We start from the raw sequence: 23,041 nt of genomic DNA, 5'->3' as shown, positions 1-23,041 counted from the left end.
CTGGAGATCAATTCCACACAGCAGAACGTTCCGTGATGCCAGCAGTCTCAGATCCTACGTGTTCAGGGACTGGGTCCCCATCTCCCATCTGTTTATTCTTTTACATAAAGTTGAGTCATCACACAGGTGACTTGAATTTGGACCTTTGAACGACTGTGTGTAGAAACAAATCGAAACATCAGGGGAAGGGCTGTCGGAACACGCACCTTGACATTTGATTTTTGTTTGTTTGTTTGTTTGCCTTTTCTAGGGCTGCTCTCGTGGCATATGGAGGGTCCCAGGCTAGGGGTCCAATCGGAGCTGTAGCCACCAGCCTACACCACAGCCATAGCAACTCAGGATCCAAGCCTCGACTGCGACCCACACCACAGCTCACGGCAAAGCCATATCCTGAACCCACTGAGCGAGGCCAGGGATCGAACCCGCAACCTCGTGGTTCCTAGTTGGATTCGCTAACCACTGCGCCACTATGGGAACTCCGACATTTGATTTTAAAAGGATGGTCTCTGTGTTACATCAAAGGACATCACGTTCCTGAATCCTGAAAGAGGGGTCTATTAAACTGACCTCTGGATGTAACTGGAGACCCAATGGGGTAGCAGAAACGTGGGCTCGAGAGTCACTTCTCTGGAGAGCGAGCTTCTCGGCAAACTCGAATGGGTCCTGCCTGAAGCATCAGGGTGCCCGTGATGAGTGGAAGGAGGGCAACAGAATGGAGAGTAAATGTGCCAAAAACAGAAATGGAAGAGGTTTCCCCACCTTGCTCTCATGGGCAAAGCCTGATGGATGTTTCCTTTCAGAATCAACGGAGGAGTTTATTTAGCGATGTGGAAGGGAGTGCAAAGAAATATCCCCCAGCTCTTGGGCCCTGAGGTTGAGATCGGTAAATTATCCTCAGCAAGAGCAAAACTTGTGAACACACAGTTCACATGGAGAAGAGAAAATACCGGCAAATAAAAGTGCTCAGTGCCCAACAATACATTAAAAGGATTGTACATCATGATCAAGTGGGATTTATCCCAGGGATGCAAGGGTTCTTCAATATCCGCAAAGCCATCAATGTGATACACCACATTAACAAACTGAAGAATAAAAACTATATGATCCTCTCAATAGACGCGGAAAAAGCCTTTGACAAAACCCAACACCCATTTTTGATAAAAACCCTTCAGAAAGTGGGCATAACAGGAACCTACCTCAACATGATAAAGGCCATATATGACAAACCCACAGCGAACATCATTCTCAACGGTGAAAAGCTGAAAGAATTCACGCTGAGATCAGGAACAAGACAAGGATGTCTGCTCTCGCCATTACTATTCAACATAGTTCTGGAAGTCCTAGTCACAGCAATCAGAGGAGTAAAAGAAATAAAAGGAATCCAAATTGGAAAGGAAGACATAAAACTATCCCTATTTGCAGATGACATGATACTATACCTAGAGAATCCTAAAGACTCTACCAGAAAACTGTTAGAGCTTATCCACGAATTTGGCAAAGTTGCAGGATACAAAATCAATACACAGAAATCGATAGCGTTTCTATATACTAACAATGAAAAAGCAGAAAAGGAAATTAGGGAAGCAATCCCGTTTACCATCACATCCAAAAGAATAAAATACCTAGGAGTAAACCTACCTAAAGAAACAAAAACCTGTACTCTGAAAACTACAAGCCACTGATGAAAGAAATCAAAGATGACACAAATAGATGGAAAGATAGATCCACCATGCTCGTGGATTGGAAGAGTTAATATTATCAAAATGACTATACTACCCAAGGCAATCTACAGATTCAATGCAATCCCTATCAAATTACCAAGGACATTTTTCACAGAACTTGAACAAAATATTTTAAAGTTTGTTTGGAAGCACAAAAGACCCAGAATAGCCAAAGCCATCCTGAAAAAGGAAAATGGAGCTGGAGGAATCAGGCTCCCGGATTTCAGACTATACTACAAAGCAACAGTCGTCAAAACTGCATGGTACTGGCACAAAGACAGACATATAGATCAGTGGAACAGGACAGAAAGCCCAGAATTAAACCCATGCACTTACAGCCAACTCATCTATGACAAAGGAAGCAAGACTATACAATGGAGAAAGGACAGCTTGTTCAATAAGTGGTGCTGGGAAAAGAATGAAATGAGAACACTCCCTAACACCATACACAAAAAATAAACTCCAAATGGATTAAAGACCTAGATATAAGACCAGACACTATCAAACTCCTAGAGGATAACATAGGACAAACACTCTCTGACATAAACGACAGCAACATCTTCTCAGATCCACCTATCAGAGTATTGACAATAAAAAGAAAAATAAACAAATGGGACCTACTCAAATTTCAAAGTTTCTGCACAACAAAGGAAACCCTAAACAAAACGAAAAGACAACCCACAGAATGGGAGAAAATCTTTGCCAATGAATCGACTGACAAGGGATTAATCTCCAAAATTTATAAACACCTTCTGCAGCTCCATACCAAAAAAACAAACAACCCCATCCAAAAATGGGCAGAAGATCTAAACAGACAATTCTCCAAAGGAGACATACAGATGGCCGAGAAACACATGAAAAGATGTTCAGCATCACTCATTATTAGAGAAATGCAAATCAAAACCACGATGAGGTACCACCTTATACCAGCCAGAATGGCCATCATCCAAAAGTCTACAAACAATAAGTGCTGGAGAGGGTGTGGAGAAAAAGGAACCCTAGTACACTGTTGGTGGGATTGTAAATTGGTGCAACCACTGTGGAAAACAGTATGGAGATTCCTCAGGAAACTAAACATAGAACTACCATTTGATCCAGCAATCCCACTCCTGGGCATCTATCCAGAGAAAACCACGACTGGCAAAGACACATGTACTCCAATGTTCATTGCAGCACTATTTGCAATAGCCAAGACATGGAAACAACCTAAATGTCCATCGACAGAGGAGTGGATCCAGAAGATGTGGTACATATACACAATGGAATATTACTCAGCCATCAAAAAGAACGAAATACCAGCATTTTTAGCAACATGGATGGACCTAGAAACTATCATGCTAAGTGAAGTCAGCCATACAATGAGACACCAACATCCAATGCTTTCACTGACATGTGGAATCTGAAAAAAGGACAGACGGAACTTCTTTGCAGAACAGATGCTGACTCACAGACATTGAAAAACTTATGGTCTCCGGAGGAAACAGTTTGCGGGTGGGGGGATGTGCTTGGGCTATGGGATGGAAATCCTGTGAAATCAGATTGTTATGATCATTATACAACTACAGATGTGATAAATTTATTTGAGTAATAAAAAAAAAAAGAAAGAAAAAAGTGCACAAAACTGTCAACAAAGTTTAGGTGTTGGAATAAGGGAGAAAAGATCAATTAGCTCATGTTCTAATCTTTAATAAGAGAGAGTAATAAATATTATTTAGAGTTGGTTAATCAAAAAAAAAAAATGCTCGGTGCCCAGAATATAAACCCTCATTCCTCCCGAGACTGACAAATGGAAACAGTTACCTGTCCACCGAGGGGTGCAGTAACCGAGGATGCGGGGGTGGAGGGTGGGGGTCGGGGTGCAGAACCAGCTCAGCCCTCGACCCTGGGTGTCAAGCTGTTTGTCAATCCATTTTGTCCACCTAGCAGGAGAGGGGCATTTAATTGCTCATAAAAATGATTTGCTGGGCATTTCTTTTTTTAATAAACTTTGGTGAGGGGTGGGGAGGGAGGCCCAGGAAGATGGAGTTCTATGGAGCACTGCCTTCTTATCTTTCAATTTAATTAAAAAAAAAGAAGCTGCTTGGGGTTCCACTGTGGCTCAGTGGGTTAAGAACCCGACTAGTATCCAGGAGGATGCGGGTTTGATACCTGGCCTTGTTTAGCGGGTTAAGGATCTGGTGTTGCCATGAGCTGTGGTGTAACTCGCAGATGTGGCTGTGATTTGGTGTTGCTGTGGCTGTGGTATAGGCTGGCAGCTGCAGCTCCAGTGCAACCCCTAGCCTGGGAACTTCCATAGGCTGCAGGTGTGGCCCTAAAAAGCAAAAAAAAAAAAGAAGAAGAGGAAGAGGAAGAGCAGGAGGAGGAAGAGGAAGGGGGGGAGGCAGAGGGGGAGGAGGAAGAAGAAGCAGATGGTGGTAAGGAAGGGGAGGGCAGACGTGGAGGCTCCTGGGGCTGGCTCTTGGGGCTGCCCCAACGCCCCAGGATGACCTCAGCTGGTTCTTCCCTGGGTCCTGAAAGCCTCAGCTGCTGCCCTGCCCTCCCTCCAGCCTCTGTGTCTGTGAACAAGCCTGTTGGAGTGGTTGTCTGTCTGGCATCTTCCCCACTTAGGGAGGGGAAGCACTGCAAGGCAGCCAGATGAGAAGCTGTGAGGTCACCATGCCCTGCTGCTCCACATGTGCCCCCCGCCCCCCACCCCCACCAAATGAATCCAGGAATGCTAAGGCGACCCCCAAGCCAGCGAGGGATCTGCAGGCAGGAGCCCTGTCTGCCTTGCACACGGCTTCTCCCAGTACATGGCACAGTCCAGGCACACAGCAGGTGCTCAATAAATAATGTATCTGGGGTGATGGATGCCTGGGGAGGACCCAGGCCCCTTTGAGGGAACCCACACTGGGAATTTGAAAGCGAGGGCAGAATTCCAGGACCTGTGTACCCCACCACCCCCAGCCATCAAGCTGCATCAACTCCCCCCACTGTGCCCCCAGCACCCGGATGGGCCCCAGGCCTCCTGGTGCCTCTGCTGGCCTCAGACTTCCCAGCCAGCCCAGAGAGGGGCCCCAAACGCCAGCCACCCAAGCGGGATTGCCTCTCCCTGGCCCAGGCTAAGCCGCCACCAGGCAGAAATGTCAGCTCCGAAATCAAAAACATACATCACAGGCTGCCCAAATTAACACATTTTATGGCGCCATAAATGATTTTATGATACGTAGGAGCCCAGGGGTATGAATCAGGCTGCGCCCCGGCTTTCCTCTCCCTGGCCCACATCCCCATTGCTTCAACTGAGCGGCGATGGCGGGGCGCGAATGACATTTAGTGACATTAAATTGCGAGGTGTCCTTCCTATCCCCGCCCCCCGCCGCCGCCTCCCCATCATGAACGGAGGATGAGGCCCTCTCCCAGCCTGTCAGCAGCTCTGAGGCCTGGCCCGGCTGAGTGGAGCACTCAGGCTGAGGCTGCCCTCTCCAGGAACCCTGAAGGCCACACCTGGATGGAGCTGGGTGAAGCTGCCCGCTGCGTAGCCAAGCTGCTGATCACAAAGCAGGAGGTGCTGCCCCCATGCAAGGTCACGCTCTCGAGAGCACTCAGAGGACTGGCCAGGTCCCACCATGCACCTGCCAATCAGATATGGGGGCGCCATGCGGAGAGTAGGACTTAGAATGGACTGTTATTCTTGAAAGGTGGGGGGACCCATGGGGATGGGGATGGGGTCCCTGGAGCCACGTGGTCAGCGGGCCTCACACCCAGCAGAAGGCTCACGCTGGAGGTGCCTAGAAATGGGTAGGCACCTTGGTTTCCCGGAATCTGGAGGAGTCATCTAACTCCATCCCTGAGAACACACCTGGGGCTCGTCCCTCGGCCAGAAAGCAGACTCTTCTCTCAGCCGGAATGCAGACTGACGTGGAAGATGAGGGGGGGACCATTTTTTAAAGACTGAAAGGACTTGTATACAAGCGAAGAGTCTTGGGCTAATGGATGAAGACAAAGGAAGAGGGAAATAGTCGTGAGACTTTCACGGAAAGGCGAAAATATTTCCCCCGTGTGTGCAAGTTGCCCCATTAAGTGAAAATATGGTTCCTGCTTGGTCCAAAGTCCTGGAATAGGATAAGTCTTCTCTTCTGTAGATTTTTTAAATTAATTTATTTTTAATTTTTAAATTTTTATTATAACTGATTTAGAGTATTCTGTCAATTTCTGCTGGATGGCAGAGTGACCCAGTCATACATATATGTACTATTTTTAAATTTTTTATTGAAGTATAATTAATGTACAATTTTTTTTTCTGTTTTAGGGCTGCACCCACAGCATATGGAAGTTCCCAAGCTAGGAGTAAAATCAGAGCTACAGCTTCAGCATACACCACAGCCACAGCAACTTGGGATTGAACCTGCATCTGTGACCTACACCACCGCTCACAGCAACGCTGGATCCTTAACCCACTGAGTGAGGCTGGGCATCAGACCCGCATTCCCATGGATCCTAGTCAGATTCGTTTCCGCTGTGCCACATAGGGAACTCTAATGTACAAAGGTAAATTTACAGGTGTATACTATTGTGAGTCACAATTTTTAAAGATTATATGCTAAAGTTATTATAAAATATTTGCTGTATCCCCTGTGTTGTGCACTATATCCTTGCAGCTTTTCATACCTAATAGTTTGTACCTCTCACCACCCCATCCTTAGACCATGTCCCCTCTCCCACTCATCGCCACTAGTGTATTCCCTGCATCTGTGACTCGACTTTCTTTTTGTTACACTCACGGGTTTGTTGTATCTTTTTTGAGATGTCACATATAGGTAATATCATACAGTCTTTGTCTTTCTCTGTCTGACTTTTTTCACTGAGCGCAATGCCCTCCAAATCCATCACGTTGCTGAAAATGTCATTGATCATAAATAAGTCAACCATCTCGTCCTCACTCCTCTGTGCCCTGTGCCCTGAAGTGCCTGAAAAAACATCTCCTTTGCCAGCCATTCCTGAAAGAACCGTCAGGACATTGCTTGACGCTCTAATCTTTGCTAATAAGATCCCACATCCTGAGTGTGCTCTAGAAGGGGTGGGGCAGAAGCCCCTCTTTCCCAGAGACCAAGGTCAGCTGAGACCTGGCTGGTGGGGGGACGCTGGCAGGGCTGCCCAAGAGGTGGCAGTGGATACCAAGGGCTCCAGGAGAGGGTCCCCTTCCAAGCGATCCACAGACACAAAGCTTTCCTGGCACCTGTTTAGCCTTTGCTCATCCACAGTGTGTTTAAGAAACAGGAATGATGAATGAGAATTCCAGGAGTAACCGATCATGACTTAGTCTCAGAAACAAAAGGAATTCCACCCTTTTGGAAATGAATTCAGGTCTTGGGTTGCCACTTGAGTGCTGGTCCTGGTCTTGGCAGGTAGCAGGAAAGCGTCATGCCCAGCTCAGGAGACAGAGGAAAGACAGTGACAAATGCAGGAAAAATCAAAAAAGCTAAAGTTCGTAATAAGAGCCCCCAGGATGTCCCCCGTTGATGGAAACGGAGCCCTTCCCTCAGGCACCAACCTCTGGCCTTGCTGACATCTGCTGCTTATGTAGCAACAACTCACTTGAACACTGGGGGTTCTTGCTCCACCATCCACGGGCATTTGCAAACAGTCACTGCCTGCTTGTTTACGGAAGCAGGCGGGGGAGCAGGGAGGAAGGCATCACAGGAGAGCGGGTGCTGAGCAGCGCCTTGGCAAATCACCAGGGGCTCACGGTCCCCCTTGCATGGGCTGCTCTCAGCTGAGCGTTGGAAACTGAGAGGTAAACACACACCCATGTTCTAGACAGCACCTCTCGTCCACCGCTGCCTGACGCCAACACTGCAGGAAAAACCAAAACCCCAAGCAAGAGGGCAGCGTGTGCACTGAGACTTTTCTCCAATCCCTGACCTCAGAGCTGTTGGGTCCCCAGAGACCATGGGAAGTCAGAAGGTGCTGGGGGCCAGGAGAGCCCCTGGGGATACAGCTAAGACCCCGCCCCTGACACCAGCAGCCCAGGAGGCGGGAAGCTCCACTGCTCCAGGCCAGCCTTTCCCAACACACCAAACCTCTCCTGCTCCCAGGCCATCGGGACCACCTTTCAAAAGCGAAAAGTCCCCAGCCCAACCTAGCCCTTCAGACTCGGGACCTTTGGGCATGAGTCCTAGAAACTTGCCTTTCAAGGCTCCCGGATGAATCTGCAGCCGCTCGATCCCGTGGCTTTCTTAGCATCCACACACATGCAGATGCCAACATTCCGACACCTCAGAGATGCCACACCCACTGGGCTTTTCCTGCCCATGTGTGCATTCTGGGGAGGGGATATCAGGGGTCCCCTGGAGAGAGTGGCTCCCCTGGAGGTGCCCCCAGCCCTCTGGCATCCATCACCATGTTAGGACTCACTGCGGCTGTCACCCCCAAGTGACCGACAGCTCTGTGCAGACAAGGACCAAGTCTGGCTCATTCACTGCGTGATGGCAGGTGCCTGGGGACACGCCCAGCTCCAAGGAGGGGACAGGAAAGGTCTTCAGAAAACCCTCAGGAAGAGCTTCTCTGTAGGTGGAAGCCCAAGTCTCCCTCCACCCACACCCAGGGCCCCCAGGAGCCCCTCCTGAGCTATGCATCAAAGAAGCCCCATTGTAAGAGTTTCCTTGCGGCACAGTGGAAATGAATCCAACTAGCATCCATTAGGACGCAGGTTCCATCCCTGGCCTGGCTTAGTGGGTCAGGGATCCAGCATTGCCATGAGCTATGGCGTAGATCACAGACACAGCTCAGATCTGGCATTGCTGTGGCTGTGGTGTAGGCCAGCAGCTTTGCTCCAATTCAACCTCTGGCCTGGGTGAGGCCCTAAAAACAAAAAAAGAAGCCCCATGGCTGCATCAGGGCAGAGGAGAAGGAGAAGGACACGGGCCACGTGCCCAAGGCAGTTCCCAGGACCTCCCCAGGGTGTGGGGAGGGGCCGCCTGAGGCCGGCACGGCAGGTCCCAGCCACCACACCCTGCTGCCTCCAATTCCACGAGAGTCAGTGTGGCCACAGCAGAGCCCTGGCGTGGAACCCCTCCATCTCTTTGCATCGCTCTCTGCAAGGTTGCCCTTGAGTAGTTCCAGGGCCTGGTCCTAATTATAGACCTGGCAACCCAGATGCTCCCAACTCTCATCTCCTGGGTGAAGGGGAGGCTCAGGGAAACAACCATAATTGTGTTTGTGCACAGAGAGGCCAGATCAGAGAGAGAGGGAGACACAGAGCCTGAGAGACAGAGGGACTGAGACAGTGAGAGAAACAGAGAGACAGGAGTTCCCATTGTGGCTGAGTGGGTTAAAGACCTGACACTGTCTCTGTGAGGATGTGGGTTCAATCCCTGGCCTCACTCGATGGGTGTTTTTATTTTTATTTTTATTTTTGTCTTTCGTCTTTTTAGAGCCGCACCTGAGGCATATGGACATTTCCAGGCTAGGGGCCAAATTGGAGCTACAGCTGCCGGCCTACACCACAGCCACAGCAACACAGGATCTGAGCCGTGTCTGCAGCCTACACCATAGCTCATAGCAACCCCGGATCCTTACCCACCAAGCAAGGCCAGGGATCGAACCTGAGTCCTCATGGATGCTAATCAGATTTGTTTCCTCTGAGCAACAATAGGAACTCCGTTTTTTGTTTATTTGTTTGTTTTGTATTTTTATTACTCAGTGGGTTAAGGATCCCTGTTGTCCCAAGCTGGGCGTAGGTCGCAGATGCAGCTTGGATCTGGTGTTGCTGTGGCTGTAGGGTAGGCCAGCAGCTGCAGCTCTGATTCAACCCCTAGCCTGAGAACCTCCATATGCCCCAGATGTGGCCATAAAAATGGAAAGAAAGGGGAAAAAAAGAGAGAGAGACACACCTAGCCAGAGGGACAGAGGGACAGAGAGAGACAGAGAGCTTCTGCACAGGTGGCTGCGCGGGGCGGGGGCGGGGGTGTCACCCACAACCATCCATCATGAAAGAAATGCTTCGGTGGAAACTCACTCTCTGCAAAAGGACTCTCTGCAGTGTGGCTGAGAGGGCAGATCTGTGCTGTGATGGGGAGATTTCCCCACCCTTCCAAAGCAGGGTCACTGGGGCCCAAAGGGAAGAGGTGCTCCCCAAGCTCACCTCCCAGAGCAGATCTGTGGCTGCTGACCCTCTATCCTCCCCTCATCCAGGCCCAGCCTTGGGTCAGCCGAAGGCAGAGTGGCGGGGGAGCACCCCAGCCTCAGGTGCAGGAGCCGCACGGCAGTAGGTCCAGGACACTGAGACCTAAATCAGGCCATGTTCATGCAGCTTAGCGGTGGGGGAGCTCTTCCCCCAAGGATGGGACCACTAAAGATGAGCAGTTAGTGGCCGCTGAGCCAGCAGGGTTCAGGCACCCACGCGGGCTCAGGGGAAGCCTGGCTGCCGTGGCCTCCATGCTGGGAGGTCCTCTTCTTCCAGGCTCTTCTGTAGCCCCCACACATGACTTGAGCCGAAGGGGGTCACGAGCCGACGGGATGGGGGTGAATAATGTCCCATCCATCGAGAACAACCTACATGTCCCGGGTGATGGAGCCCGGCCTGGATCCCTGAGTGGCCGCCAAGTGCATGACCTGAGCCAGAACCGAGGGCACAGCTACAGCAGCACAGCCTGGCCGCAAGGGAGCTGGAAAAAAATGGTCAGTTATTAAATCTCAACCTCAATCTTCAATATTCTATGTGACTAAATGGTAACCGCTCCTGAAATCCCCTGCTTCAACCCAAAATGGACTATTTGGCTTAGGAAACCGCCTGAGTCCTGAGCTGAACCAGCCAATTTTTAATGGAAGCGTTTTTACCTGAAAGAGCAGCTAAGAGACCATGCCACGCAGACTTGGGTGCTTGGCACACGACCTCTCAAAATATATAAAGGGAACCTGTCACTCCATGGGAAACGGCGGAAATTATTTGTTGCCAAGAATAGAATTCGGGCTTTCAAAGCAAAAAGTAGAATTTAGGGAAACTCATCTCCACCACGCGGAGCTTGACAGCTTTTTCCAGTACTGAAAGGCTCTTCTGATGAGGTAGGTGGTGATACTGATGACTGTGATTTCGTGACCATCGAAACGCGTTGACACGTACAAACGCAAGGAAGTGGTGCAATGCTGCAACATCACACGCGGGGGAAGATCCATTCACAGAACGGATTTCGATGCCCCAGGAAAGGAAAAGTTGTCCGTATGGTTTCTTTAATTTTATTTTATTAATTGTTTTCAATAACATTTTCTTCATACATTTTATTAATAAATTATTGTGTTAATTTATCTTGAAGGCCCCACCTGTATCATATGCAAGTTCCCAGGCTAGGGGTCAAATCGGAGCTGCAGCCGCAGGCCTGCATCACAGCCACAGCCACGCCAGATCTGAGCTGCTTCAGCGACCTGCCCTGCAGTTCACAGCAACGCCAGATCCACAAGGCACTGAGAGAGGCCAGGGATCAAAACCACATCCTCGCGGAGATTATATCAGGTCCTTAACCTACTAAGCCACAACGGGAGCTCCGTCAATGTGGTTTTGGATTCAACATTGCATCTAAGCCTCAAAGAAATTTCACTTGTTGGCATCTGGTTTGATGTCAAGGCAGAACAGGTCTAATTATTGGTAGAAAATCTTCGGATTGTCTGTAAAAAAAACTTTTAGAAGACCCCTCAGTTTTCCACCTGCATTTTCTTCATATGTGGGCAGATCTTCTTGTATTGGACTTTGCAGATGCTACAGTCTCTGCAAATTGAAGATTCCCGGCACCTCTGTGTCAACAGGCACCACTCTCCCAACAGAATGTGCTCACCTCGTGTCCCTGTCTCATTGTGGAAATTCTCCCAGTATTTCAAATTTTCATTATCATTCCATCTGTTACAGTCTGTGAGCAGTGACCTTAGATGTTACTATTGTAATTGTTTGGGGCGACCATGAACCACGAACCATCCATGACCGTGTGGGTTCTGCCTGCTCCACTGACCTGCTGCTCCCCTCATCTCTCCTCTCCTCAACCCCCTATTCCCTGAGACACAAAGGTATTGACACTGAGGCCAGATAATAACCCTACGATGATCACCAAGGGTTCAAGTGTAAGGGAAAATGGCACGTCACTCCCTAAACCAGAAACTCTACATAGTTAAGCTTAGGGAGGAAGGCCTATCAGAATCTGAGACAGGTTGAAAGCTAGGCCTCCTGCACCAGACAGCCAAGCTGGGGATGCATAGGAAAAGTTCTTGAAGGGAATTAAATGTGCTGGTCCGGTGAACACGGGGCTGGTGCAAAATACAAGAGCCTTATTGCTGATGTGGAGAGGCTGAGTGGTCTGGAGAGAAGATCACAGCTGCCACAGCATCCCTTAAGCCAAAGCTGATCCAGAACAAGGCCTTAACTCTCCAGGTCTATGAAGGCCAAGAGAGGTGAGAAAGCTGCAGACGCAGAGTCTGAAGCTGGTAGGGGCTGGTTCGTGAGATTGAAGGAAAGAACTTTGTGACTTGAAGCTGAAGCCAGTGCTCAGCTACCGTCTGGAAATCCTAGGACCCTGCAGAAAGATTCTAACTCTCCACTCGTGCTCTGTAAACCAACAATGAAGCCTGGGTGACGGCATGTGTCTACAACACACTTTACTGACCATTTGAAGCTCTCTGTGTAGACCTGGTGCTCAGAAAAAAAATAAATATTCCTTTCGAAATATCACTGCTCCTTGGCAAGGCACCTGGTCACCCAAGGGCTCTGCTGGAGAAGGACACGACGCCAAAGTCGTTTTCATGCCAACACGACATCCACTCTGCAAGCCCAGGGATGGAGGGGTCGTTGTGACTTTCAGGTCTTATTCTTTAAGAAACACACTGTGTAAGGCTCTAGCTGCCATAGATAATGGTTTCTCTGATGGATCTGGGCAAAGTCAACCAAAACCTCCTGGGAGTTCCCGTTGTGCCTCAGTGGATTAAGGACCCGATGTTGTCTCTGTGAAGAGGCAGGTTTGATCCCTGGCCTTGCTCGGTAGGTTAAAGATCAGGCATTGCCACAAGCTTCAGCCTAGGTCACAGATGCGGCTCAGATCTGGTAGTGCCACAGTTGTGGAATAGGCTGTAGCTGCAGCTCCCTGGCCCAGGAACTTCCATATGCCACAGGCGTGGCCATAAAAAACAAAGCAAAACAAACAAACAAAAACCAACCTTCTGGAAAGGATTCACCCATCTAGATGCCATTAAGAACATTTGTGAGTCATGAAATTACATCAAAATACCAACATTAATAGGAGTTTGAAATACTTTGATTCCAGCCCTCCCGGATGACATTGAGGGGTTCAAGACTTCTATGGAGGAAGTCACTGCAGATACGGTGGAAACAGCAAGAGAACCTGAACTAGAAGTGGAGCCTGAAGATGTGACTGAACTGCTTCAAGCTCATGATAAAATTTAAATGGATGAGTTGTGCTTGTGGATGAGCAAAGAGAGTGGTCTCTTGGGACAGAAATACTCCAGGTGAAGATGCCATGAAGACTGCCGAAGTTGCTGTAAAGAATTTAGGCATTCCCGTCGTGGCTCAGGGGTTAACGAATCTGACTGGGAATCATGAGGTTGTGGGTTTGGATCCCTGGCCTTGCTCAGTGGGTTAAGGATCCGGCATTGCCATGAGCTGTGGTGTAGGTTGCAGACACGGCTTGGATCCCACGTTGCTGTGGCTGTGGTGTAGGCTGGTGGCTGCGGCTCTGATTAGACCCCTAGCCTGGGAACCTCCATATGCCGTGGGAGTGACCCAAGAAATGGCAAAAAGATAAAAAAAAAAAAGAATTTAGAATATTATAAAAACTTAGCTGATAAAGCAGCTGCAGGATTTGAGGGGACTAATTCCAATTTTGAAAGACGGTCTACTCTGGGTAAAATGCTATCCAACAGCATTGCCTGCTTCAGAGAAAGGAAGAGTTCATGAAAGGAAGAGTCAAGTCATGCAACAAACTTCATGGGCATCTTCTTTTAAGACATTGCCGCAACCACCCCAACCTCTAGCAACCACCCCCCTGATCAGTCAGCAGCATCAACACCAAGGCAGGACCCTCAACAAAACACCAGCAAAGGATTACAACTCACAGAAGACTCAGGGGATGGTTAGCATTTTTTAGCCATAAAGTATTTCATTAAGGTGTGTTCACTGTTGGTTTGTTTTTTTTCAGACATGATGCTAGTCCACCCTTAATAGACGACAATATAGACTAAACATAACTTTTGCATGCACTGGGAAACCAAAATATTCGCGTGACTTCCCTTATTGAGATATATGCCTTGTTACCGTGGTCTGGAAGAGAACGTGCAATATCCTTCCAACAAAACAGCATACTGAGACTGATCGAACACGGAAGTCGTTCTGAGAACGCAGCTGTCTTCTGCTAAATCAAACATTAAAGATAGTTGCTAAAAGGGAGGGGAAAAGGAATACACAATTCACTTTCTTAAAAGATGTTCTTTATGTTAACAAGAAATGGAGTTTATTTTTATCATTTTCAAAATAAGAACCACCCACTTTAAACGCTCCCTCGTTTTCATCCCTGAACAGGTAAATATCAAATAGATATGCCTACATAATCAGAAGGTCTCTGGGAGCCACCACAACTTTTAAGAGTGCACAGGGTTTCTCTGATTAACTTCCCACGTGGGAGGGCCACGTGGGTCCCTACACCCAGCTCCATGTGAGACAGGCTGGGACCTGGGACCTGGACACTTTACTGCAGTGGCGGCAGTGCTTGCACCTGGACAAACTGCTCTGCAAGCAACAGAACATGAAGGAACTATAAGGGACCAACCGTAAGTATGTACTTGCGCAGTTGGGGCAAATTATGGGCAAGAAGATACAAAAAAATCTAAAAACCCAACTGTCACTTCTGAAGAGCCCAGAGCAAAATCAGGGTGTTGGAAGCAAAAGCAGGTACTACGCATGCATCAAAGGGGTGGGCAGACCACCTAAGCCACCCCTCTGGCCTGACCCCTGGACCCATTCCTACCCTCACCCCATGTAAGGAGCCAGCTCACCCTCCAATCGGCATCAGCAAGCAGGCAAGCAAGGGAACCTGTTAGCAGTTACTGCTCCCTCCTGCTGCAGCGGCGTCCCAGTAAAGCCCTTCGCCAGAATTTTCCTGTCTGGCCTCTTATCAATTTCTATTGATTAAAGAAAGCCAAGGACCCAGGTCAGTAACACAAGCAGCTTGAGGATCCCACGTGGGCAGGACTGTGCTTTGCCCTGTGGGTCGTGTGTCTGCCTGGGGTCTCCTGTCATGACCACGGTAGCAGCTACACAGTTCAACAGAAGAAGGAGAGAAGGAGGCACTGCCTTCTCCACCTTCTCCCCTTGGCTGAGACACTCAGAGATCCTAAAACTGCAGCCTCCAAGGAGATCTCTAGGGTTTTCCACACCCTTTCCTTCTGGAGCCAGGTGGGAGGAGCCATGCCTCTCCAGACCCCGCCCCCAGGGTCTCCCAGAGGCTCACAACCTGTCAGAGAGGATGTGGGCATCTGCTTCCCTACACCTGGGCTGCTGATTGAGATTTCACTGAAACCAATCAGAAACAATCAATGCACCTTTTAAGTTTTTGAAAAATAATTAAGAATATTGGACTAAATAGCTACATCGTCGTCTAAGTGGCATTTAATTGGTCTGGAATAGTCACAATTAGGTGTGACTGACAAAGCAGTAAGTAGAGGATTAAAGATTTCCCGGCCTGAGCTGCTGTAGAGAAAGTCTTCCAGGGCTGTCTTGTCCCCAGGCTGGAGCTCTTGGAGCTGACACTCATTCCAGCAGTGGGGAAAGAACTATTATTACCATGAAAACAAAGGGACTCTGCCTGCATGGGGCATTCCTGGTTATCTGTCTGTTACCTGCTGTTTCCCCCAAAAGGATTAGGAGGACTTTTTCTTTCCTCTTAGCATTATCTTATTAACTTCTTTCAGCATCATCTCAAAGAGAAGGTGTGACTTGTGTAAGAAATGGAAACGCCAAAGCCGACCCCAAGCCCCCTCCCCCCACCCACTTCCCACCCACCAGGCACTGGCATCATGGAACCAGGTCCCTTTTCTGCTTCCAGGGATGTCAAGGCAAATGCCTCCATCTTTGCTGATGCCCTTTGCCATTTCTGCAGGGCAGAGGGGGAAGGTGTATCAGTCAGGGTAACACTCACCAGCTGCTGTAACAAACATTGCCAAACACCTGCGGATTAGTGCAGTGAAATGTGTTTCCCGAAAACCAAAGCATAATTCAGAACAGCCTGGTGGCTATCCCTGGCCCTGACTCCTGTGGCTGTGCCTGTCTCAGGACAGCCCCTTCCAGCCACATCTACATCCCGTCAGCCAGGCTTGTCACGTGGTCCCTGACTTACTGCAAGGGAGGCTGGGTAGAGTCATCCTCAATGGAAGGGACCACGGTCTCTGCTGCAGCCAGCCCCTGGTCCCCAGTGTCCCTCCCACAGAGAACGCCACACACACAGCTCTCTGGAGAAGCCCAGGCTCTCCATCCACCAGAGAGAAGGACAGACATCCTCCCCCCCACACACCTGAGATCTGCTGGGGAAGCAGGGTCAAGGTCAGCCCGTTCAGTGGGGGAGGAAGATGAGCAGCCAAAGGGACTTCAAAACAGAATGAGATCACACAGTTCCCTGTTCAAAACCCTCCAGTGGCTTCCTGACACACTCCCAATTAAACCCCAGCTCCTGAGTGGTCAGGAAAAGCCCTAAAACACACCTCTTGCTGGTCATCTACCCGGCTGCCCCTTGCTCACTCTGAAATGGCCACCATCACCTTCTCACCTCAGCATCTTTCGATTCACCCTCCCTACCAGGAATGCCCCGCCTCAGATGCTTCCATGGGCTCCTCTGTACTATTTAGGGTCCCACTGCATGTCAGCTCTTTGAGAGGATGTCTCTGGGAGCTGACCCGAGCACTCCCCCACCACCACTGGCTGCACCCCCTTCCCTGCACATGTTTCCTGTACAGCATCGATGACAATCTGCCACGGTGTTGTGTGTGTCTTGCTGGGGGCGGGGGGGAAACCACTGACCCTCAGCAGGTACTCAGAGAATGTTTGTTGAATGAATAAATGAAAAACAAAAAGGGCCTCACTAGACCAGAGTTCCTCAATCTACTGAATATATTAACATCTTCTAAAAGCCAGTTCCTCAAAATTATAAATTTTATGCCTCAGAGAATGCTATTAACCAGAATGAAAAGACAACCCACCAATGGGAGAAAATATTTGCAAAGCATGTATCTAATAAAAGACTAATATTCAGCACACATGCGCACACACACACACACACACACACACACACACACACACCCTCTCTCACACTACATGTAGAAGTTCCCAGATCAGGATTGAATCCAAGCAGCAGGTGCAGCAAGGCTGGATTCTTTAACCCACTGTGCCTGGCTAGGGATCAAACCCACATCTCCACAGTGACCTGAGCCACTGCAGTCGGACTCTTAGCTTACTGTGCCACAGCAGAACTCCCTATGTTTTAAAAGCTCCTAAAACTCAACAACGAAGAAAAGGACCCAATTCAAAAATGGACAAAGGAGACCAAGAGATGTTTCTCCAAAGACAACATACACAGACATACACAGGGCCAACAAGCACGTGAAAAGATGGAACACATCACTCACTGTTAGGGAAACACAAATCAAAACTACAGGCAGACACCACCTCACCCATCAGGATGGCTCCTATAGAAGAAAATGTAAAGCAGCTCGATTTGGTGAGGAGTGTGGAAGGGACTCCTGTGCCTTGTTTGCAGGGATGTGGAACATTGCAGCCGCTGTAGAAAGCAGTATGGCATTTCCTTAAAACGTTACGCAGAGAATTACCGTATGATTCAGCACTTCCTCTTCTGTGCATATGCCCAAAAGAACTCAAAGCAGGATCTCAAAGAGGTATTTGTACACCCACGTTCACAGCAACATTTTTCACAACAGTTAAATGTTGTGAAAAAAAACAGTAGAAGAAAACAGTATGGAGGTACCCCAGAAAACTAAACATACAACTACCGTATAACCCAGAAATCCCACTTCTGGGCATATATCTGGACAAAAATTTCCTTGACTTAAGTGTCCATCAGCAAATAAATAAAATAGATTTTAAAATGTGGTTTATGCATTCAGTGAAACATTAGCCTCCAAAAGGATGGAATTCTGACACAGGCTAAACACTGGATGAACCTTGAAAACACACTAAGTGAAATATGCCAGAAACAAAATATTATATGATTCCATTTACATGACCTCCCTGGAAGAGGCAATTTCATAGAGACAGAGCATGGAACGGTAGGGGCCAGGAGCTGAGGAGAGGTTATTTTGCAATGGGACAGAGTGTATGCTTGGGAAGATAAAAATGCTCTGGAAATGTACGGTGATGATGGTTGTACAATACTGTGAATGTTCTTAATGCCACTGAATTTTGCACTTAAAAATGTTTAAAATGGCTGGAACACACCCTCACACTATGCACAAAAATACTCAAGATAGCTTAAAGACTTAAACGTAAGACAAGGTACCGTCAAACTCCTGGAAGAGAACATAGGCAAAACACTCTCTGACATCAGCCGTACAAACGTTTTCTCAGGTCAGTCTCCCAAGGCAACAGAAATAAAAGCAAAAATAAACCAATGGGACCTAATCAAAATGACAGGCTTTTGCACAGCAAAGGAAACCATAAAAAAAAAAACCAAAAAGACAACCTACAGAATAGGAGAAAATAGTTTCAAATGATGCAACTGACAAGAGCTTAATCTCTAAAATATACAATTTATGCAACTCAACAGCAAAAAAATCCCCAACAACCCAATTGAAAAATGGGCAAAAGATCTGAATAGACATTTCTCCAAAGAAGATATACAGATGGCCAACAAGCACATGAAAAAATGCTCAACATCACTGATTATTAGAGAAATGCAAATCAAATCTACAATGAGATACCACCTCACACCAGTCAGAATGGCCCTCATTAACAAGTCTACAAATAACAAATGATGGAGAGGGTGTGGAGAAAGGGAACCCTCCTACACTGTTGGTGGGAATGTAAATTAGTACAACCACTATGGAAAACAGTATGGAGGTACCCCAGAAAACTAAACATACAACTACCGTATAACCCAGAAATCCCACTTCTGGGCATATATCTGGACAAAACTTTCCTTGAAAAAGACACATGCACCCACATGTGCATTGCAGCGTTATTCACAATAGCCAAGACATGGAAACAACCTAAATGTCCATGACAGATGAATGGATTAAGATGTGGTATATATACACAATGGAATACTACTCAGCCATCAAAAAGAACAAAATAATGCCATTTGCTGAAACACGGATGGAACTAGAGACTCTCATACTAAGTGAAGTGAGTCAGAAAGAGAAAGACAAATACCATATGAATCACTTACATCTGGAATCTAATATATAGCACAAATGAACCTTTCCACAGAAAAGAAAATCATGGACATGGAGAACAGACTTGTGGTTGCCAAGGGGGAGGGGGAGGGAGTGGGATGGACAGGGAGTTTGGGGTTAGTAGATGGAAACTATTGCCTTTGCAGTGGATAAGCAATGAGATCCTGCTGTACAGCACAGGGAACTATATCCAGTCACTTGTGATGGAACATGATGGAGGATAATGTGAGAAAAAGAATGTATATATGTATGTGTGTGTATGTGTGTGACTGGGTCACTTTGCTGTACAGCAGAAAATTGGCAGAACACTGCAAACCAACTAAAATGGAAAAAATAAAAATCATTATAAAAACAACTATTCCATGCATGAATATTCAGTTTATCAAATGAATGACATAATTCCACCCCAAATCATAAAATGTGGACAGAAAGAGAATAAATTTCAAGTTTGTGGTGGTAGGATAAACAGGTATACCTTTTCTGAAAAGCAATTTGGCAAAATGTACTAAAAACTTTTAAGTTCAACTGCTCATTTGTTAATTGTTTGTCTATGAAATTAGTATTTAAAAATTACCAAAACTGTACATAAAGATTTACATCCAAACGTATTCGTTTTTGTATTGTTGGTAAAGTAATAATTTCTTTAAATTTTTTAATATTAAAAAATGTTTAAAATGGTCAATTTTATATTAAGTATATTTTACTTCAATTTAAAAAAAAAGAAGAAAAAAGTCAACTCTTGGGTCAAACGGGTCAGAGAATGCTGCATGCTTCTAGGAGTAAAACCCTAAGGACCCTGCGAAAGAAAACTGTTCAGCTCTGCATTATCCAGTGTTTTGCAGAATCACTTTGAGTCCAGCTGGGATCTGGGAGCCTTGGCTGCAGTGATCGCAAGAGAACAAATAGCTCCTCTAGCAACAAAATACAAAGAAACTAGGAGGGACTCAACACAGCTGTGTGCAAGCCAGCTGGGCAAATAATGGACAACAAGAGATGAAAAGACCAAGAACCAGAGTTCCCTTCATGGCTCAGCTGTTAATGAACCCAACGAGCATCCATGAGGACGTGGGTTCAACCCCTGGCCTCGCTCAGCAGGTTAAGGATCCAGCGTTGCCATGAGTTTGGTGTGGGTTGCAGGCGCAGCTCGGATCCTGTGATGCTGTGGCTGTGATGCAGGCCAGCAGGGAACAGCTCCCCCCACCGCCCCCCCATCAAGCAAGGGATACTGTTACTTGCTTTGCTGGGATCTTACCAATTTCTATCCATGATGGAAGGCCAAGAACCCTGATCAGTAACAACTTGATGGCATCACATCTTTAACTGTTTGCCTTGTGCCCCCTAACACACTAGGGACCCCCAACATCTCACCTTCACAGCCTCCTAAGTGCCAGGCACTGGGTAGGACATTTCAAAAAGAGCAGGCCTGGCCCTGCCCCATGGACACAGAAACTGTGACCTAGGAAGCTTGATGTCTTCCTGGCAGGAGGTAGGGTTCTTGCTTTCAATTTGTGAGGATTTGGAGAGGGGCCCCCAGGCGGTTCTTGCCACCCCAGCATTCTCTGCATGTGGAGGGGGCACCCCAGCCTCCTAGAGCCTCTGCATCAGCAGCACAGACCCCTAAACTGCATGGAGGCAAAGCAGGGACAGGCGCACAGGGGCTCTCCAATTCTTCCTCCCAAGTCACCTTCGCCAGGCCCCTGGCTTCAGTCCCCTGGGCTGCAGCTGCCCATCCTGGACCTTCAGGACCTGCTCGAGTCCACAGGCATCAGAGCTTCCGGACAACCGCGCTCACATCAGGTCCCAGGTCTTGGGAACAAGCCAGGTAGTAGTATCTCAGAGCCTGCTCTGCAGGTGGGGATCAAAGGGCCTAAACAAAGGCTGCCCCCTTCCCCTCCACACCCCCCTCCCCCCGCCACCAGGGCACTCAGGTCTCCGGCAGCAGCCAGAATGGGAATGGCTGATCCAGCCCACATGGCCCGAGGTGATAGCACCCAGGGCTCCCCAGGAGCAGCAGCCACCTCCATCATCCACCCTTCACAGCCATGCTCTACCCAAGCCTGGAAGCTCCTGGGCTCAGAGGGAGCTGGTGGAGGTCCTTGGCCAGGGAAGTTTCCTCAGGCCCAGAAGAGGCTGCAGGAACGCTGCTCCAGGCCAACCCCGCCTCAGCTTTCTCCGTACCTTCGGGGGGCAGCCCTCCTCCCAAGCCCCTTCTGGAAATCTGACTCTTCTGCGCCTTTGACCATAGATAGATGATTCCACCCTGTGACTAAAATGAGGACAACTCCAGCAGTATCTACCTAAGAGAAGCCTCTGCCGGCTGCATGGGGCCACCTCTGCTTGGCACACAGTGGGTCCTTTATCCATGTTCATGGTCAAGATCCATGAGGTCTGACTGGGTGGCTGTCTTGTTGACCGCTGGTGCCCGGAGCCTGGTGCACAGGCGGCCTTTCCATCACGGTTGCTAAGTGAAATTCACGGAGCTACTTTTCCAGGAATTTAAGCAAACCCGACCCAAGCCGTGACTGCTCAGACTTGCTCTGAGGTTGCAAGGCCGCTTTGCAGCAGAGGCGTGAATGCTTCATCCCCTATCATCACAGAAGAACGAATATTCCCTCCAACGTGTGGACCATGTGTCACAAAGGATACACAGAAAGCACGAGACATGCTTCTGCGGACCGAGCAAATTACCGGCTGCTTTTGCCTGCCGTCTCCCACGAGTCTCAGGACCCAGGGCCAGAAGAGCAGCTGCTGTCTCGGCCTACATTTTACAGATGATGGATCTGGGTCCCAGACAGGTTAAGAGATTTGCCCAAGGTCAGCCAGCTGGTTGGGGAGGGCGGAGCTGGCTTCTAAAGCCAGGTCCTTTCACGGAGTCCTTTCTGTCCCGCACTCTCAAGGGCCACTTCTGCCTGGGTTACTGATGTGAAGTTCCCCGAGGCATTCTCCGTACAGGAAGCTGAGGTTGCCTTCGAAATGTTTCAGCTCTGGGAAACCTGCTCTGGGAAAGCAATAATTTACCGCGTAGGCGTCCCCCCCATGAGGCGTGCCAAGCGCAGCTCAGAAAGTGTTTCTCCAGATCAGAACCTGAGCCGGCGGCTCTGCCTGGCTCACTGTCGTGCAGGGAGTGTGCTGTATCAAGGACAGGAATGTATCTGGTCATTCACTTGGTCACAGGCCTATTTCTTGTCCACAGCTGTGTTCACACCCCGTTCCTGGCTCACACCTCTCAAAACTGTTGGAGTTTCCTGAGCAATTGGAGCCACAGGATAAAATCTGGTCTCTAGTTCTCTGTCTCTGAAAACACCTCAGGGAAGGTGACTTTTGACTCCCAACCAAGCAAGGGCAGGTGCTGGTCCCCAGGAGAACCAGCCCTGTGATTGGAGGGTTGGAACTTTCCGTCCCACCCATGACCTCTGGAGGTTGAATTAATCCCACTCACTGGCCACTGATTTAGTCCATCACGCCTATTTAATGAAGCCTCCATAAAAACCCAAAAGGAAAGGTTTGGCCCTTTTGGAGGAGAGATCCCAGGCTGGGGAACCACATGGGTCCTGAGGACAGAACCTCCTGTGTATGGCTTCACCTGGCTGTGGGTCTGTGTTCTGTTCTATCCTTTTATAGCAGTGGTAATCTAGTGGGTAAACAGGGCTCCTGAGGTCTGGGAGCCCTTCTGGCAAATTCACCAGACCTGAGGAGGGGATCATGGGAACCTCTGATTTATAGGGTTGGTCAGGAGCACAGGTGACAAGCTGGGGTTGGGACTGGTGTCTGGGGTTACAGGACTGGTGTCTGGAGTTAGGATTGGTGTCTGGGGTCAGCGCTCTGGTGTCTGAAGACAGGGGTGGCACTGCAGGGCTGAGTCCTTAACCTCGAGTCCTTAACCTCGAGTCCTT

At 48.5% G+C, this 23,041-nt stretch overlaps 1 non-coding gene across 1 annotated transcript; it reads left to right on the top strand.

Moving 5' to 3' along the window:
- Positions 8,454–8,533, top strand: MIR4331 (microRNA 4331). The gene has a single exon (NR_038584.1). It is a non-coding gene; the product is annotated as a microRNA 4331 (primary transcript).

This window comes from Sus scrofa, chromosome 6 (genome assembly GCF_000003025.6).
Source record: "Sus scrofa isolate TJ Tabasco breed Duroc chromosome 6, Sscrofa11.1, whole genome shotgun sequence".
NCBI classification, from domain to species: domain Eukaryota; kingdom Metazoa; phylum Chordata; class Mammalia; order Artiodactyla; family Suidae; genus Sus; species Sus scrofa.
This window is presented reverse-complemented; position numbering and strand designations above follow the sequence as displayed.